This window comes from Uranotaenia lowii, chromosome 2 (genome assembly GCF_029784155.1).
Source record: "Uranotaenia lowii strain MFRU-FL chromosome 2, ASM2978415v1, whole genome shotgun sequence".
Lineage (NCBI taxonomy): Eukaryota > Metazoa > Arthropoda > Insecta > Diptera > Culicidae > Uranotaenia > Uranotaenia lowii.
Window position 1 is genome coordinate 174349906 of NC_073692.1, and position 20902 is coordinate 174370807.

Genomic DNA, 20902 nt, shown 5'->3' on the forward strand with positions numbered 1-20902 from the left:
TGGATCGCCACTTTGAAGTTTTGAATTCTGCTAAAGAATATGATCATTTAGAGTTCGGGCACTTCATTTCGGTGATAACTACTTCTCTAGAGTTCGGATATGCTAAATTTTGGCAGCGTTGTGTTGGTAATGAAAAAGACTACCTTACCTATTTTTAGATGTCTAAATTAACGTATTTTTGAGAAATTTACGATAAGAAAGGACCTGGTAAATCCTTCATTGTTGACTTGAAAACTCATGAACACAGCAAAAAAATCTAAAAGTATACGCAATCTAAAACACGAGTGATCATTTTTTTCAACAGAGTAATTCAAATAAGATGTAATTCGAAACTCTTTTTGATCTATTTTTGAGTTGTTGATATAGAATTAATTTTGTTTGATTTAAATTTACACACCCTGATCTCAAAAACATTTCTTAATATAAAATTTCGATGAAAATAATGTAAAACATGGCAGATTGATTGTTTTAATTTTTTTTTCGCGACATAAGTTTTCCTACTCTGACTCGAGATTTATTGTGCATATAGCCAAAATTTCTCTTTCGCAGTAAACGTTGTGTTCCCCCCCGGTGAAAACTCATTCAGATAGTTGAATTTAAAAGTGATAGGATGGATAAATGAAATAAAAAAAGTGGAACCAAAACATTCTCTTTCGATTTCAGGAATGGTAGATTATTGCAGTTACAAGGATCAAATGCCAAACAAAACTATGTCGAAATTTTCTGGTGTTAAGATGATTTTGGTTACTATGTTGTTCCAGAAGAATTCGTGGAATATGCTTCAAAACAAAACAAAAGTGAATTTAAATGACTCATGTGGCGTATTAATACTGTATATAAATTTATATATATATACTATATATAAATATATAATAGTTTTTTATAAATTTTTCTATCATAAAGTCACTTATATCAACAATACTGTTGATCATACGCATTATTAGTGTTCAGATGATCGATAGAAAATTTATTCACCTTCAATATGCGAAAGAGGGGTTTCAAATTACTGTTATGCCGTCCGAGATATTTTAATCTAAGTACAAGTACATTTTTAATTTTTCCGAAATTTCATATTTGTAGCATAACTCAAAAACGGTTCTACTGAGATTTTTTTGAATTTCATTTTCGGATTTAGCGCCCGATTTCACATTTAAAAAGAACATCAGTTTACTGAGTTCAAAAATGCTATAAACTAGTGTAATCGGTCCAAAAAATTCACTTTTAGTGACCTTGATGCAATTCAAATTTTTTTTTTTGGATTTAGTGATCTTAGAATTTCCAATGCGTTCACACGGTACATGTATTTATTTCTTGACCAAAATCATCCAGCACTCCCTAATTAATCTCGGATATTCGAAAATGGGCATGAATTCGGTTAAATGGCAAGATAGTGCTGCCATCTATGACTTAAAATTAGAGAAATAGTGTTTGACTACTAACAAACATTAGTATTTTTGAATTTCAACCTGCTTTTTGGATTCAAACTCAGCCTCAAAACTATGTTTCATTATTTTGCATCATACTTATAATGTTAATGAAGAAATCAAGCAGTTTGATAAAGTTTTATAGCTCAAATATCAAATTCCTTAACGCTAGAGGAGCATCTCTTAAAACCCCCTTTTAAAACCTTTGAAAACCTTTGGAATTCTGGAAAACTTCTAAAATGCAGTAAACTATTCAAATAATTCGTAAAAGCATTCTTATTCACTTTTAAACCGTAAATTTTTAAAAATAATCTTGTTTTTGTTGAAAAACTCAATTGGTGCTATTCTTATTTTGCACCCCATTTTCACATTTTTGGTCTTCAACGCCAATTGCTACGTCCAAAAAATATAAACTTATGCTTGATTAATCCATTAAGCAAGTCAGAACAAACGGTGAAAAAAATTTCCGTAATTTTCAATCATTCCTATTTGAACAAGCAAAACACATAGTGGTGCTATTCTTATTTCGCTCACTGTATTATAGATTTTCCCTGATGATGACTAAGAACACGGCCGAAACGTTGGACATTTTATAAATGTGTTGTTTTTAATAATATTTTAACTGACTGAGAAGCTGAAACGTCCTAAATTATATATAAATACATGAACTTCAACTTTTAGTACTGGAGTTTTAGTTGTTTTTTTTTGGGAATTTTAAGGATGGAGTAGGCGATGCTGCTTGTCAATCGCACGCGTTTTTTGGTCCGTCCGCGAAAATTTTATAAAATTTAATTTTTTTTCATGGCAAAAAAGATATGGAACAACCAAAACGAGTTCAAATGTGATGGGTGGCATACAGTTTTAAGGTGTTAACGGGATGTTCCGCGATTTCTCGTGAAATAAGTTTAATTTAATCAAAAAGATTGCAAAATGGGTGGCTGCTTAAGCGACGTGATGAATTTGTTTTTTAGTGCTGGGTAAAGTTTGGGTTCTCTAAGAAAGTGGTTCATTTGAGGTGTGTCCGAAAAGTAGTCACTCGAAGAAAACGGATTTAGAGGAGTTAAAAAGAGGCTTTTAGAAAAAGTGTGCGATTAGTGCCTTGCTCGCGAACGGCATTTTTTTTTAGTCTAAGGGGTGTCGTAGAAGTGGAAAATGTCAAAAATGAAAAAAATATTATCAAGAGAGTTCAGAATGTATTGCAAATAATGACATGGGAAAGGTTCAAACTTATTACTAGGTTATGAAAATTGGTTTTGACAGTGTCCACAAAAGTGTTCGTTAACCCTTTAATGCATAGTGTTGTTTTAAAACAACACTAATCTAAATCCAAATATCTCGGAAACGCGCGGAAATTTTTTAAAGATGTATGGACAAAAAATGTTCTTGAGATTAAAAGGAATTAGCCCATGGTATTTTTTATTACGGTATTTCATTGTTTTTGTGAGATATCGAACAAAGTAGGCGGAAAAAATGCAAAATTCAAATTTATTTTTTTTTTAAGTAGTTTTTGTAAAATTGCTGATATTTCTTCAGATTCGCAAATTCTATCAAATTTTTTAACCTCAATCAATCACAAACACCTTCCTGCACCCAACTGAGAAGGTTTTGAAGAAATTTGCAAAATCGTATTGAAATGAATTAAGAATTTCAAAAAATATTTTTCAAGTTTGATGGGCCATAACTTTTACAATATTTACTCAAAAGACGACTTCAAATCTCTTGAGTTGTGTTATTCGAATTAAAATGTTGTTATTTCACTGAATCAATAACTGATATTCCCATTTTAAAAAAGTCATGCATTAAAGGGTTAAATCCAGGAATCTAGCAAAAGCCATCATTGACTTGGCGTATTCAAGGTTTCACTTCTAGCCGTATGGAAAGGAAGAAAAAGTCCACGTGATGAAAACGGGGGGATTGGTTTTCCAGGTTGCTGAGATGCGGGTCGGTTTTACGCGTCTAACATATAAGGACGCCTGAGTTCTGCATACGGCTCGACAGAAGAAAAAATATATTTGGAATTGAGTACTTACGAAGTATTTTTTAAAGGAAAGGTTGCGAGCTAAGGTAAAAGTTTGGCGCCTAGGAAAAGAAAGATAGAAAAGATTTTGTGTGGAGGAAGGGAGGAGAAGTGTGCTTACTGGAAGCTCACCGAAGAAACATTCCGACGAAAGAAACCGTCAAACGATAAGTATTCATCTAGCAAATAAATAAAATTAATGTTTTGATTATTTATTTTACTTTTTAACACTTCTACTATAAGGGTACATTAAAAAAAACCTTTCGAGCTCAAACAGACCTCGAAAGGTTTAAAGTTCTACTAATATTTTCTTGTTTCTCTTCTTTATTTTCAAGAGCGAGTAAAGGCGCTTTATCCTTGGTCGATGACCAGAAATGATTGTACACTGAAATCCAAAACAGTTCAACTAAGAAAACTAAAGCCTGTATTTTTTTAGATACGTTTATTGATTTCATAAAATTCTACAAAATACTTCTGTTCTGGTTTTGTGATTTCTGTGTTCAAAATAAACCATTTCCAGCCGTTAAATGATGGTCCTAGTGATTGGAGTAGTTAATAAACATTAAACATGGTTCCTTCATCAAGAAGCAATTTCTTAGCATGCTTCCAACGATACTGCCCATTTGAAACGTATGGTACTGGTGGTCCACGTTTCTTACTGTTCCTGTGTTCCAGATGTCTCTGCGTTCTCTGCTCCACGGTAGGCCCAACCACTTTATGTTTTTGATCATTTTAATGTTTTTATGTTAAAATAATTTCAAACATGAACAAAGAAAAGAAGAATAATAACAAACTTGTATTATTCTTTGGGACTCAGACATAAGTTCTGGCTGTGGAAGTACGATTAGTGATTAGTGATTAGTGGAATTTTAGTTGTTTTTGGTTGATCATATGGTTTTAAATTTTTGTTCCAGAATACCACTTTTTTTTTTAAATTTTAGAATTGAGAATCTAAAACTCGCCTCGCCTCACTGGCTGGTCCCATCAATGTTTCAGTTCAGCTTAGAGGAATCATCCGTAACCGAGGACCAAATCCCATTCTGTTTCATCTCCCACAGCCCAGACCGAACCGGGCACTTGTTTGTTGCTCCAGTGAGAATTGTATGCTTTATGATTCGGGTCATCCTTTCGATGTTTTGTTTTCGTGTTTTTTTCTCTCTCCTGTTCGGTTCTGTTATTTTATCCTCCACCTCCTCTCTGTGAATTGCTCGATCATCATCATCAGCATCAGAATCCCAACCAGGTTGAAGTTCATGAATGACGATAAAAGTACCTTGTAATTGATGGGTGGCCACAGGATGGATGGATGGCTGGCTGAATGAATGGACGTTAGCTGGATGGCTTGCTTACTGGACGGACATTGATCCGGAGTGACGAACTGATCCATCTATTGTGTGATGGGAAAATGTGATAACCTAGTTTTTTGGTTTTGTTTTCCCGGGGTTTTTGTTTTTGCAATATGAATATTAGATCTGCCGAGAGAGATTGTGATTGTATCGATATTGTTAGACTGACTTTCTTTGTAGTCATCATGAGAAAGCATTTCTTTCTGTTTCATTATCATTAATTGAATGGTAAAAAATTTAGTCATGAATCATAAAGAACATTTCTTCTGCTGAAGGTCAGGAACGTCTAGAATATCAATGGATTCAAGTGTCATAAATAAGTCTCATCTGCACAGGCCTTTACAAGATACTTTAAACAGATTGTCATCCTGGGCTTTGGAGCTTGGGATCGAGTTCTCCACAGAGAAAACAGAATTGGTAGTTTTCTCTAAAAAACATAGACCAGCTCAACCAAAGCTCCAACTCCTAGGCAGAACGATCACTCAATCGAGATGTTTTAAGTATCTTGGGGTTTGGTTTGATTCCAAGTGCACCTGGAGAGCTCATATTGAGTATCTAAAAGCAAAATGTCAGCAAAGAATCAATTTCCTCCGTTCGATTACCGGTACCTGGTGGGGAGCCCATCCGGAAGATCTGATCAAATTGTATCGAACAACTATTCTCTCAGTGATGGAGTACGGCAGTTTCTGTTTCCAATCTGCTGCCAAGACACACCTCATTAAACTTGAGCGTATCCAATATCGTTGTCTCCGAATAGCGCTGGGTTGTATGCCTTCAACTCACACCATGAGTCTCGAGGTTTTAGCGGGCGTACTCCCACTGAGAGATAGGTTTTATTCATTATCTCTCCGGTTCCTCATCAGGTGTGAAGTCATGAACCCATTGGTGATTGCCAATTTTGAGAAGCTTCTAGAGCAAAATCTTCAATCCAAATATATGACTACATATCATGAATTCATGTCTATGCAGGTTAATCCTTCATCGTTCTCTCCCATTCGTGTTTTTCTCCCTGATTACGGCACTTCCTCTGTCCAGTTTGATTTGTCCATGCAGCATGAAATCCGTAGGATCCCGGAACAACATCGTTCTCTTATTGTACCTAGGCTTTTTGATGCAAATTATGGACATGTCGATGCTGATAAAATGTACTTTACTGATGGATCCCTGATAGATGAATGTTCCGGGTTTGGAGTATTCAACCAAATTTCAAGTGCATCTTACAGTCTGCAATCTCCGTGTTCAGTATATATTGCCGAATTAGCAGCTATACATTGGGCACTGGAAACTATAGCCACACGACCCGTTGAACACTACTATATTGTATCGGATAGCCTTAGCTCTGTTGAGGCTATTCGTTCAATAAGACCTGGAAAGCACTCGCCGTACTTTCTTGAGAAGATACGGGTAACGTTGAGTGCTTTATCTAGACGCTGCTTCATCATCACCTTTGTTTGGGTGCCTTCACATTGCTCAATAAAAGGCAATGAGAAGGCAGACTCGCTGGCAAAGGTGGGCGCGGTTGAAGGCGAAATTTACCAGCGCCAAATCGCCTTCAGCGAATTTTACTTTCTAGTCCGAAGTAACTCTCTTGTCAACTGGCAGCGCAAATGGGATGAGGATGAGTTGGGTCGATGGCTTCATTCGATTATCCCAAAGGTAAGCCTTAAACCTTGGTTCAATAGATTGAACCTGAGTCGGGATTTTATTAAAACATTTTCCCGCCTCATGTCCAATCATTGTTCCTTAGACGCGTTACTCTTTCGTGTGAATCTCGCTGGCAGCAATTTGTGTCGTTGTGGCCAGGGTTACCACGACATCGAGCATATTGCTTGGTCGTGTGAGGACCATCTTATCGCCAGAGCGAATTTGATAGACTCCCTTCGGGCCCGAGGGAAACCACCTAGCGTTCCGGTGAGGGATGTGCTGGCTGCGGTAGACCTTGACTACATGTTCGAAATATATCTTTATCTAAAATCTATCGATCTCCGCATTTAAGTATCTTTTTCCTCTTTTCTCTTTTTCTTTTTGGCTATATTAGTTTTAAAATAATGAACTTTAAATACTTGAACCAGACTACATACAATACAACCAATAATCAACCATCAAACGAAACATAGTGTGAAAAATAAATCAGTGACGTAGATTTAAGCAATTGATGTAAAAAAGGAACCTTGGCTCCGTAATACTAAAAGGTTTGAGCCGATTGAAATAAACGAATAATTAAAAAAAAAAAAAGTGTCATAAATTCATTCAAATGCCATAAACGTTTCAGGAATTTTCAAACACAATACTCCACATTCCATGACTAATAGTTTGAGATGGGTTATAAGAAAACACACATCATGTGGTAATCCATCTCATCTCGAAAATAATTTGCAGCAGATAATCTTTCCGAGCTACATATTTGCGGGCTCCTGGAAGTGTCAAACTTTCTCCTCACGTTCCGGCAATAAAGTTCTGCTCGCTTGGTATCATCTTTATCACCATCTCATGTTCATTATGATAATGATTATGACACAACCACATATTATACACGCAAAGATTACTATTGAGGAAATTGTTATAAAAAGTTAAAGTAATTTTCAAGGGCCATTGACAAAATTATGGACTTCCTTAACAAGCAAGGACATACAATTTTGGAAATAAAAATTCTCGATAAATTTATCGAATCTCAGTGCACCCACATCGAAAAATCACTCGAGCCGAAAAAAAAGTTTGTAGATGCCTTGCCATTACCATTACAGCTCCTCACCAGCTGCTCGTTTGTGTTGTGAAGTTGGTTTTAAGCAAAGCTGCCAGAAAAAACTGCTATACGCATATTTCATCATCTTCTCAGATATGGTTTCCATCAAACGTAGCGTTGGAAGGACTTTCTAAGAAAGAGAATTATCCATCCATACGCACAAACACCCATCGAACGCATTGATCGCTTCATATTAGATCGAGTGATAAATTCCTGAGGCGTGACACACAGGAATAGTGGGAGGCGGCTGGAATTGTGATGTCTAACTATGATGGTGTCGATGATGTTGATGAGAGCATGAAGTTTTTCGGGCAGCTGGGAATAATCGTTAGCCAAAAACAGCGTGCTCGGCGTGAGATAGATGAAGTTGGTGCGGTTCATTTTTATTTATTCGCTGATGAATGGGTGAAATAGAGTGGATGGAGAGATTTGACCTTGAGATTTGTGGGATGTAGTGAATCAGCTACCATATGGCAAGGAAACTTTGCAAAGCGATATCTTCATCTTAAAATCTAAGCGAAAGTAACTAAGCCTATGCAATACGTGCAACCAAATGTTGATAGCAAACATCTTTTAACAATCAATCAGGAAAAAATTGAGTTTTTAAATATGAAAAAATCATAAATTTGCCGAAGAACTAAATACAGAATCTTTGGATGTTTCAACACCAAAAGCTGTGAAAATTGTGAAGCACCTGCTGTGGGGTCGAACCAGTATTAATTTATTCAGTTTGATAGATAATCCACCATGGGTGCACGGATTCACCGCAGATTCACCAACGTATGCGCTGAATTGCATTCTTTAGATAATGAGTTTCTTCAATGCAAATCACCACATACCCGACACCATGGCTTCGTGTGAACTGTCATGTAATGAATGCGTTTTGTGTATGTGTGAGTCTTATTTGAAGAACGAGACCATCAGTTTCGCAACCGTATTTAATTCATCATAATTTCAGTGTTATGAATATACGACAGGTATTCCGCACTCGTGTATATACCTGGTCAGCTGGCAACTGATTGAACACTCTTATATATAGTCAGTTATAAGAGGAAACACATCTTACCTGTCGGCAACTTGGGATTCGGACCCAAAAATTTTCTTGCCAATACCGGGAATCGAACCCAGTACGCCTGGCATACCAAAACCAGACTCGCACTAGCCTATCCGCTAGACCACTATTTTATTTATTTACATAGTATTCCGTCTCACGACATAACTTGACGAACATAATTCCTAAAATTCACTCGGTCCATGGCAACCGTTTTCCAATTTCTCGGGCATCCCACGTTCGCCAGATCACGCTCCACTTGGTCTAACCATCTCGCTCGTTGCGCCTCCGCTCGTCTTGTTCCTACCGGATTCGTAGCGAACACCTGTTTTGCAGGACAGTCGTCCGGCATTCTCGCAACATGTCCCGCCCAGCGTATCCGACCAGCCTTCACCACCTTCTGGATACTGGGTTCGCCGTAGAGTCGCGCGAGCTCGTCTTTCATCCTTCGCCTCCACACTCCGTTCTCCTGTACGCCGCCAAAGCTGGTTCTTAACACTCGTCGCTCGAATACTCCGAGTGTACGCAGGTCCTCTTCGAGCAATATCCATGTCTCGTGCCCGTAGAGAACAACCGGTCTAATAAGCGTCATATACAGGTTACACTTCGTGCGAGGGCTAAGTCTTCTCGACCGCAGTTGCTTGTGGAGTCCATAGTAGGCACGACTTCCGCTGATAATTAGCCTCCGGATCTCACGGCTGGTGTCATTGTCTGCGGTCACCAGTGAGCCGAGATAGACCACATCGGCGCTAGTACTTCACATAGCGCTTAGTATATTTTTATTCATAAGGGCTTTTCACGAATTACGTAAACGCAATTAAGGAATTTTAGACCCCTTCTTGCTCAGTTTACAATAAGTAAAATTTCTTACAACAATCCCTTCCCCCAATTAAGTTCTTACGTTTTCTATTCTTCTAGAAATCCATCCTTATTTCTTAAATTGAGACTGTAGTGTTGAAAAATATGATATTTGGCTGGCAAATGGTAGACAATGTGCAACTGAAGACCCCATACACCCAACCTTCGGCTAGTGGTCATATTAGTTCTTGTCTTACATACAATTCCGATTCTTTACCACCCCGTGGTGCTGCCTGAGGTGCGAACAGGTGCGAGCTCGATCAGGAGTGTTTTTTTTGGCGCTGGACGAAAAGAACTCCACGCGGGCGGCTGTAGTGCTGAGCACCCGTCGAAATGTGAAAATCAACGACAGTGGAAGAGGCAGCAAATTTTCTATTTAGGAAAAAAAACGCCACCTGGAGAAGGATATCGAGAAGCTGGAGCAGCTGCATCGTTCCCAGGAAACACGAAAGTTCCTTCAGAAGCTCAAAGCATTCCGTAAAGGCTTCAGCCGCAAGCCAAAATGTGCCGGGATAAGGACGGAGGCATCTGGATGAACAATCGTAAGGTGATAAAAATGTGGAAGCAGCACTTCGATGTACACCTGAACGGTGCACATGCAGGAGACTAAAACGGTTGGGCAGGTGCTTAGCAACAAGTCGGCTGGCAAGGATGGCATCACAGCTGACCTTACCGAAATGGCCCTGACAAGTTGGCCGATTGGTCACAGCTGTTGATGGTCCGGATCTGGGTCACAGAACAGCTATCAGAGGAGTGGAAGGAGGGAGTAATATGCTTAATCTACAAGAAGGGCGACAAATTCGACTGTAGGAAATACCGAACGATCATTGTCCTCTATGCCGCATTCAAAGTGCTATTCCAAATCCTACTCCGCCGCCTAACTCCACAATCAACAGCTTCGTGGGAAGTCATCAGGCCGGCTTCATGAAGGGATGGTCTACGACGGACAAGATCGACTTCAAAGCCGCATACAACACGATCGACCGTGATGAGCTATGAGATGACAAGGTGATAATCTACCCTGAATGAAGTTCAACGTAGCGTTAGAGGGTAGTATTCGACGAGTGGTGGGCGAAACGCAAGGCACGACTTTCAACAGATCCAGTCAACGTATCTGCTTTGCCGATGACATAAACATAGCCGGGAGATCTACCGCAAACTGAAAAGCGAAGCAGGAAGGATTGGGCTAATGATTTATACGTTCAAGACGACGTATAAACTGGCCTGCAGATCAGAAACCGACCGAGCCCATTTGTCCAGTAAGAACAAGGTCACGATCAACGGTAACGAGCTGGAGATAGTCGAGAACTTTGTCTTTCTCGGATATCTGGTGATTGCAGATAATGACACCAGCGACTCGAGCGACGAGTGTTAAGAACCATCTTTGGCTGCGTGCAGGAGAACGGATTGTAGAGGTGAAGGATGAACCACGAGCTCGCGCGACTCTTCGGTGAACAAAGTATCCAGAAGGTGGTGAAGGCTAGACGGATACGCTTTGCAGGACATGTTGCGAGAATGCCGGACGACTGTCCTGCAAAACAGGTGTTCGCTACGAATCCAATAGGAGCGAGACGAGCAGGGGCGCAACGAACGAGGTGGTTAGACCAAGTGGAGCGTGATTTGGCGAACGTGGGATGTCCAAGGAATTGGAGAACGGTTGCCATGGACCGAGTGAGATTTAGGAATTTTGTTCGTCAAGTTATGTCGTGAGATGGAATACTACGAAAATTTAAAAAAATCTCTAGTATTTTGATATTGTAAAGTTTGTAGCATTATCTTTCAAATGCAATCAACAAAAAATAATTCGACTAGCTCTATAAAAAGGCGATATCGTAACCAATGAAGTTCTACTGAGGTGCGATTATTGCTAGTTGAAATATTGAATGGTTGAAACTCTAAAAGAGTTATTTTTCAACACATATTGCCTCATAACCTATTGATAATCTAAAATGTCGCTGATTAAATTTTTTGATGAAATGTCACCTTAAAAAGATATCATGAAAAAACTGATTTTTATAGGACCACTTCATGAAAACAAGTTGTTATAAAGCATTAGTTCAACAGATAGACGTTTAGTGTGTTCGACAAATTCTTGATAAAAACTTTATTCTACAATATTCTAGAATAATGTAGGCCTCTATTTTATCACAGTCAGAAATAATTTTCGTATTTCAGGAATCTCATGAACCACCCTAAACAAATTCTATACAAATGACTCCCTTCAATCAGTTGTTGTTAAAGTTTGTCGAAGGGTTCGAGTGCGTTTAACTAAAGGGGAAGATACTGATAAATGTTTCTTGATAAATTTCATTTCTGGACCACTGTACATTGTAGAGGTTTAATGTAAGGTTGCCAGATTGTCCGGTTTTATCCGGGTTTGCTCGGATATTTAATACAAAATTTGAGAACAGTCTGGCCCGGCCCGGTTATCCGAATTTCATTGAAAAATGCTCGAATTTATTCACTTTATTTGGCAAATCAAACAAAAAAAAGCTCTCGTTTTAGAGCTACGGCGTGTGGAAATTTTGAAATTGTACGATTTTGAGTAAAATCGATCATTGATAACTGATGAACCAACAAATCTACATGAAAAACCAAAATTAATTTAGAACCTTTCTATTATCCTTCATTCCATCAAGGATTAAGAGATTCATATATAGCTGTACAAAAAAAAATCAATTTTCAGTGATTCAAATAGATAACATGGCAACTATTTTTGACACCGCTGAAGATGTCGTAGAGTGAATCTAACAAAAGCGTTTTGTTGGATTCGTTCTACGACATCTACCCTGACGTAATCCTGAAAACCCTCCCGCATATTTCGACAGGTGCCAGCTTCTGGGATTAGAAACATTGGAACGCCTCCGAAAAACTAACAGGTATCATTCATCGCAAAAATACTGAATGGAGAAATTCAACCGCCAAACCTGCTAGGAATGATCAACTTTAATGCTCCTTCAAGGACTTTACGTCATCACTCTTTGCTATCGAATCGAATCCACCTAACATCCTACGGCCATAATGAACCAGTGAGTGCAATGATGCGTACGTTCCAGATTGCTGAGCATCTATATCAATTGGGGGAGCCATCTAGCCCAGGGGTGAGCAACCTTTTGAAGCAAGGGGCCACTTTTGATTTGGAATTCTTTCGGTGGGCCGCATTAAAAACAACACTTAGGTAAAAATCGTTTGTAAAGCTTCACGTATTTTTTATAAAGACAAATTTTTACCAAAAATAAAACTGAAATGGATAAATAAAACGAATTCATGTGCTTGCATAAGCATTCTTTTTAAATATAAGTTGATTAGACCAGCCGAAATTGAATAATCACCATAAGGTTTGAATTTGTTTGAAATGTTAAGCGAGAATTCTTTTTGACAAAAGGAAAACATCATCTGCTTCCCTTTTATTTATTAAAAACTAAAAATGTTGAAATTCTTCCTATGGTTCGTAAAAAGATTTGAATCGTTTTCTGGGAATACCCTGTTTTTATTCGAACAAATGCGATGGTATTTTTCGTCATCACTTCCATTTAAAAGTTTCATGGCGCTTAACCATAGCTACGATTTATATAAAATTTGTTGTGAAGCCTCAGTTTTTTTTTTCTAGAAACGGTGATTATTTTTTAATTTGAAGTTCTGTATGAATTTATTGCATTGAGATATCGAGCAAGGTTTAAAAATTATGAAAAATTCATAATTTCACAGATTTTTATCCAGATTTGTTTGTCAATGTTACAGTTTAAATTTTTGATTCTAGCATTTTTTTTTAGATTTCATAAATTTTTTGAGATAATTTAATATAAATGCCTCTGGGATAAGTCTTGTAAGGATGAAACATGAAAATCTTATGACTTTGGTAATGTGTATTGCTAAATTTCAAGTGAAATGACTCAGTTCAATCGATGTTTGGCATGATTTGCCAATGAAGTTTCTTAAAATAGCACCACAACGAGCAAAACAACGAAATTCACATTTTTTCCGAGGAGCAAGGAATCTCAGAATTGATTTTAACTTATTCGGGGGGACTGAATCCAAATATTCAATTAGTTTTTTTTTGTCAGCTCTAGTTTTTGAAATAACTTTTAAAAAGAGGTAAAAAATAAGTAATTCAATTTGTGTACTTATTGTACAAAACTGTGAAAAACAAATACTTATTGACTTAATAATCAACCTTCCCAAAGATCGCAAGCAATTTTGATTCTAAAACAAAAATGGAAATTTTCTTTTTGTTATTTTTAAATTAAACTAAGTTGAATCTAAGTCAAATCATTTCGCAGTCTTAGACAAAGTTGTTGAATGAGTTAAAATCTTTAATATCCAATTTTGAATAACTTTCTGAAATGAGGCCAGAAAAAGTTATCTTATTTTTTGGAATTTTTTTAAATTGTAGAATTCAACTTTTTGAAAGCGTAGTATCTCTCTTACAAGAATATCTTGGCAATATCTGAGACCTTGATTGAATGAAGGATAGTAAATTGATTCAAAATCAGCTTTTGGTTATTATGAAGTTTATTGATTTATCAGTTTTAAAAGATCGATTTCACCAAAAACTGATCAATTTTAAAATTTCCACACGCCATATCACCGAAACGAGAAGTGATTGACAAAACCTGTGAAATGTTTTGAAATCAGGACGCCAATATTTAACAAAATTAGTTATTGAAACATAAGCACCTATAATGCTGTTTTCCTGAGTAGTCGTTACAAACTTTTTGGGTTGAATCACAGAACTACAGATATTGTTTTTGTCGAGAAATCCTCAAAAAAGTGAACAATCTGAATGATTATTGGGCTAATGCAACTGCAAATAAGCGACGTACATATTTGATCAAGTAATTAATGCATTGTTTTTGGTTCATGCTATTTAATGATAATAAACAATCTTTCGTAGAAAAAAAAATATTAATATAATTTGAGATAAGCTTCGCGGGCCGCACAAACATGTCTCGAGGGCCGCATGCGGCCCGCGGGCCGCGGGTTGCTCATCCCTGATCTAGCCGATTCATCAACCGAGTACGCCAGTCTTCATTGTTTCGTGTTATCTAATTGCTTTGTATAGAACCTTTTAATTCTTTAAAACTTAAATGTTCGATGATTTAAACTTAATAATAATAATGATAAAAATAATAATAATAATATTAACCCTCATCCGCATTAGATTTCATTAAATTTGACACCACAAGCTCAAATCGTTATAACTTTTGGAGTGTTGAACCGATTTAAACAAAACTTACATTAAAAGAAACCTTGTAACGTCAGTAAAATATGTTTGGAACATTATATACAGCTAAAGTTACATGTTTTCTCGTTATTCAGCATGAAAGAAAAAAAATCCGAAAAAACATGCCTCACGAAAACTGCTGTATTTCATATGTTACACGTCCAAAAAAATATTTGCCTTATGCATATGAAAGCTGAAGGTAATGCCTACATCATGAAGACAAGAAATATTTTTTTAAATTTTTTTTAATGAAATGGTCACAAAAAGTTTAAAAAAGTGGTCTAAAAAACCTACTTTTCATTCGATTGCTAGTAAATACTGTTTGAGCGATGGTAGAGTGTTTTAAAAACTATGACTACAAACTTTATTGGAATTCTAACATTTTGCTGTCTTTAGATTTTCGATGCAACTAGAATTTACTAGAATTTTTCAAAGTTGGCTACTTTGCGCGATTTTTTCACTAATTGAAATTTCATCTGTTTTTGTGGTCCTCCGTCAGGTTGTACCCGGATTTTCAGTGCTTTCTCGCCGTTTGAAGCAATCAAAACTATATCCATTGAAAAGGGAATTTAATCTACATTCTAGTGAGGTGCAACAATTTACGCTGTGAGATTTCACAAAAATATGAAAATTATAAACGTAAAATCATTTCTGAATTTCTAGAACTATAAGCAGCGCGTCCAGCAAAAAGTGTTTGTTTGCTCTCCGAGTAGGTACGGTGGGTGGTGATTTGGGCAGAGAGCGAAGCCAACAGACGAAATAATGACGCGTGTCGTGACTAGCAAACGAGAACTCCTGTCAATAGAAAATTTCCAACCGAGAAACCGAGAAAATTTCCAACCGAGAAAGTACGTCTCGGTGGTCGAGTGGTTAGCGTGGTAAGACGGTAATCGCTGGTCCACTGCTGGCATGGGTTCGATTCCCATCTCGGTACTGGGTGTAAAATGTTAATCTTAAGTTGTCCATGTCATTTATTCAGTCTGTAAAAGCCTAAATCGGCTAAGACGGTGTATGTCTTTAAAAAAAAAACACCCTACCATCGCTCAAACAGTATTTACTAGCAATCGAATGAAAAGTAGGTTTTTTAGACCACTTTTTTAAACTTTTTGTGACCATTTCATTAAAAAAAAATAAAAAAAAATATTTCTTGTCTTCATGATGTAGGCATTAACTTCAGCTTTCATATGCATAAGGCAAATATTTTTTTGGGCGTGTAATATATGAACTACAGTAGTTTTCGTGAGGCATGTTTTTTCGGATTTTTTTTTCTTTCATGCTGAATAACGAGAAAACTTGTAACTTTAGCTGTATATAATGTTCCAAACATATTTTACTGACATTACAAGGTTTCTACTGATATAAGTTTTATATGAAGTTCATAATAATTCAAACGACTTAAATAGATTTTACTTTTGTGGTGTCAAAATGACACCCAAAGTCGGATTAGGGAGTTTTTTTGTCCAGGCTTCCAGGGTTCGTCCATAAAAAAAGTAAAGATGCAATATTGAAGAACTTTTGAATTCATTTAGGGTCCCCCAAGAAATTTTTGTATTTTGAAGCTTCTGAAAAAAGTTACAAGCCTTCAAACTTGCAATAGTGTCAAAATGACACCCTAATGCGGATGAGGGTTAAAATAAACGAAGCCCTAAGTGACTATTTTTTGGAAAAAATAAGGTCTTAATTAGCTCTTAAGTTCTTTTCACCTCGGAAAAAATGTAACATGTGCTTTCTTGAGTATTTCATAAAACGAGCTGAAAGTTTTTTCCATACGCAAAATCATTTGAAATGGAACATTCACAGATAGAGAGATCTTAAGAAGTGGTCTATTTTGCCCTCTTTTACCCCTATTTATGAAGTTTTTGTCATTGCATGAAATAATTGCTTTATATCTCACTAGAATGTTGATCGATTTTAACGAAATGAACAAAAAATTGAAGCTTGAGATTGCATACAACAAAAATTGGTATTTTAGATCGATCTACTTCTGTTTGTCAAAGGTATTCATTTTTGTATTAAATTTTAACTTAAAAAAAAAGAAATAAAATAAAATAAAAAATAAAAAAAATATCACTTCCATCTGTACCGTTGAGCCGTCAACACGTACGCCGGAGCATCGTATCGTTGCTGTGTACCTGCAGGAACATTTCACATTATTTTTTTTTCTTAGGGGCTGTCCATTAATGATGTCACGCATAATTTGGAAAAAAATTACCCCCCCTCCCCCCTCTGTCACATATTGTCACAAATTACGTAACCCCCCTTTTGTATTACGTCACGTTTTCCTAACCCCCCCCCCCTGGATTAAAATTTTCAACCCTTTAGAAATTTGATTAAAAATTTTGCTTTTTTAAATTCATCGGTTTTATTTAAAGAATTGAAAAAAAGGTTACCCACTTTTAACAAGCCTTTAATCATTGCTTAAAACACATTTCAATCATGAGTCCAGGCAGTAGCTGCAGTATCAGCGACGATGTTGAAACCATCCAAATCTAGTTCCTCTTCTTCAATCCATTCGCAATCCAAATCTTTCCACAGGTTAGAATAGCCAAGCAATCCTGTTCACGTTTTGCCACAATTTTAGTGGAACAGACTTTCCTGAGTGTTGCAGTGAAAGTGTTCTTGTGAACTTTCTTAATTTTGTAAAATTTACCGAAAGTGATTACGTGAGTATTATTATTCATCAAATGAATGGTGCAAGTATAGTTTTATTGAGTTTAGGATAAAATTATTTGTTATTGTTTTGCTGATTTTTTGTAATGATAAGTGATGTAACGCTCAAGCAGACCCCCCCTCCCTCCATGTCACAAATTGTCACAAAAATCGAAAAACCCCCCTCCCCCCCCCCCTAACGCGTGACATCATTTATGGATGGCCCCTTACCTGTTTTTCAATCAGCACTTTTCAGTGCTAAAATCATTTTCATTTTCTTTTATTCATATTTTTCTCTTTTCTTTCCAGAATGGGGAAGTCATCGGCCGGTTCAAGGGCCGGAAGAAAACGGATTGTCGAACCTAATTCAGGTCCATCGCCCAAAAAAGTTGAAATTTCCAATTCATTTGATGCCCTTCATAACATCGGTGATGAGGAAATATTCATATTTAATTCTGATAAGAGTACTAAGAAACCTTCTTCTTCTTATACTCTTAAAAACGAAAAGGTTCCACCAATTACGGTCACAATTCCTGACTTCAATGCCTTTCGGAGAGAAATCGTCACTTCCGTCAAGGATGTGAAGATTTCTTTTCAGATCGGTCGAAGGGGAACTGCTCGTATTTTGGCGGAATCTTTCAATGATTTTCATAAAATTTTAAATTATTTGAATAATAAAAAACACCAATTTTTTACTTACGACACTAGAAGTGATCGTCCATTTAAAGTTGTACTTCGTGGTCTCACCGGCGATCAGACACCGGATGAGATCACAACTGAATTAAATTCCTTGTTAGGTTTTTCCCCAATTCAAGTAATTCAAATGAGGAAAAGAACCAACACGAATAATAGCAGTAGTGTTGGTTTTGCTCCTGAGCTTTATTTGATCCATTTTAAAAAGGATCAAGTTAACAATTTGCAAATTCTTGAAAAGGCTCGTCTTATGTTTCATTGTCGAGTCAAATTCGAACCTTTAAGAAAATCTTCAATCAATTTCCTTCAAAATATTACGCAATGTCGTCGTTGTCAAGCTTTTTGTCACGGCACTAAAAATTGTAGAATGAATGCCAGATGCATGCTTTGCGGCTCATTCGATCATGAAAAATCTAAATGCCTTTTTGGTGGTGATAAATCACAAACAGAATTTTTCAAGTGTGCGAATTGCGCAGGTAATCATTCCGCGAATTCTCTAGACTGTCCCGTTAGGGCAAAAATTATTGCTTCAAGGAAAAATCCCAAAGTTGTCAGAAAACTTTCTTCTCCTTCTTCCTCTTTTTCGTCTTCACACGTCAGGCCGACAAACAACCTGCCTGTTCGCGATCAGCCCCGGTCTACATTGGAATCACGGCTGGGTAATACCCGAAGTGATTTTATTGTTACCTGTGCTGATTCTGCGCCACAGACTCGTTGTTTATCGTTCTCAGAGGTGGTTGAAAATGGGTTGCCCTATCCAGGCATAATCAATAAAAAGGAAAGGCTTGGGAAAGTCCCCGAAATTCAAATTCAAATACCTGTTCTTCTCTTTCATTTTCTGATCCAAACAATTTTGTTGATTTGGGTGAGATTACTGAGGAAAAATTAAAATTTTTGCATCAAAATTTAATGGAAATGATGCAACTTATGCTGAAAGCAAATTGAATGTTTGAAGCTTTCCAAACTTCTTTTAATTATGCTAACAAAATTATTATGACTTTACGATTCCCTCATGGATCCAAATAGATGTTTAAATATTATGAATTGGAATGCTAGATCTTTGCTGGCTAACCAAGATGAATTCTTTTTATTTTTGAAAACTCAAAACATACATATTGCTGCCATCACTGAAACTTTTTTAAAGCCAGACAATAACTTGAAAAGCAATGCGTTCTTTAAAATTTTGCGAAATGATCGACTTGATCGACAAGGTGGGGGTGTAGCTATTGTCATCAATAGTCGTCTCAAATTTAGACTTCTTCCTTCTTTCAATACAAAAGTCTTAGAAACAATTGGAATTGAATTAGAAACATCTATGGGGAAAATAATAATTATTGCCGCATATTTGCCTTTTCAATGCAGCGGTGAACAGAAAATTTTTTTGAAGGGAGATTTACAAACATTCACCAGAAATAAATCTAAATTTTTTATTATTGGTGACTTTAATGCAAAACACCGATCTTGGAATAATATTTCATCAAATTCAAATGGGAATATTTTATTTAATGACTGCTCTGCAGGTTATTATACTGTTGAATATCCTAATGGGCATACTTGTTTCTCTTCGATTAGAAATCCTTCCACAATTGATTTGGTTCTAACGGATTTAGGCGAGCATTGTAGTCAATTAGTTACTCATGCGGACCTCGATTCAGACCACCTTCCAGTAACTTTTTCTTTATTCCAAAGTCCCATTGAAAACCCTTTAAAATCAACTTTTAACTTTCAAAAAGCTGACTGGGAGCGATATAAGAATTTTATTGAACGTAATTTGGATGTCAATGCTAAAGCCGCTTCAATACCCAAAGTTAAACATAAATTTAATCAACCTTTAATTGATGATGCTCTTCAGTTTTTGAGACGACTGAAAAACATTCGTCGACGCCAATATCAACGTACTAGGGATCCTTATTTGAAATTTATTTATTGCGACCTTCAAAAATAGATCAAACGTCGTTTAAATTTCATTCGTAATGAAAATTTTGCCAAAGCAGTAGAGGACATAAAACCCTACTCAAAGCCATTTTGGAAATTAACTAAAATTCTGAAATAGCCCCAGGAGCCAATTCCTACTTTAAAAGACGGGGATAAACTTCTTTTAACTAATGCAGAAAAAGCTCAAAAATTGGCCCAACAATTTGAGTCTGCTCATGATTTTAATTTAAACGTTGTAAGTCCAATTGATGCTCAAATTTCCCTTGAATTTGATGATATTCTTTCTAAACAAAATGTATTTGTAAGTTCTTGTGAGACAAATATTGATGAACTTAAATTGATTTTCAAAAAATTTTAAAATATGAAAGCCCCGGGGGAAGATGGGATTTCCTATATTCTTATTAAAAAGTTGCCTGAAAGCACTTTATATTTTTTAGTTAAAATCTTCAATAAATGTTTTCAGTTGGCTTATTTTCCAAATAAATGGAAAAATGCCAAAGTAACTCCAATTTTAAAACCTGGAAAAAGTGCTTCAGAGACTTCAAGTTATCGACCAATTAGTTTGCTCCCTTCTATAAGTAAACTATTTGAGAGAGTTATTTTGAATAGAATGATGATTCACATTAATCAGAATTCTATTTTCCCTGATGAACAATTTTGTTTTCGTCATGGACATTCTACTACACATCAACTTTTGAGTGTAACTAATATGATTGACGCTAGCAAATCTGAAGGTTATTCAACTGGTGTTGCTCTTCTTGATATTGAAAAAGCTTTTGACAGTGTTTGGCACAAAGGTTTAGTAGCTAAATTAGCTCGATTAGATTTTCCTGTATATCTCACCAAAATTATTCAAAATTATTTGACTAGCCAAACCTTTCAAGTAATCTATCAAAATTCATGCTCTGAAAGGACACCCATTAGAGCTGGTGTCCCTCAGGGTAGTATACTTGGGCCAATCT

At 36.5% G+C, this 20902-nt stretch overlaps 1 protein-coding gene and 1 pseudogene across 1 annotated transcript in view; one reads left to right on the forward strand and one right to left on the reverse strand.

Moving 5' to 3' along the window:
* The window catches only part of LOC129742100 (GATA zinc finger domain-containing protein 14-like), a 96512-nt gene that overhangs the window by 25034 nt on the left and 50576 nt on the right, over window positions 1-20902 (reverse strand). The window lies entirely within an intron of this gene.
* LOC129750242 (U4 spliceosomal RNA) lies at window positions 11250-11425 on the forward strand (annotated as a pseudogene).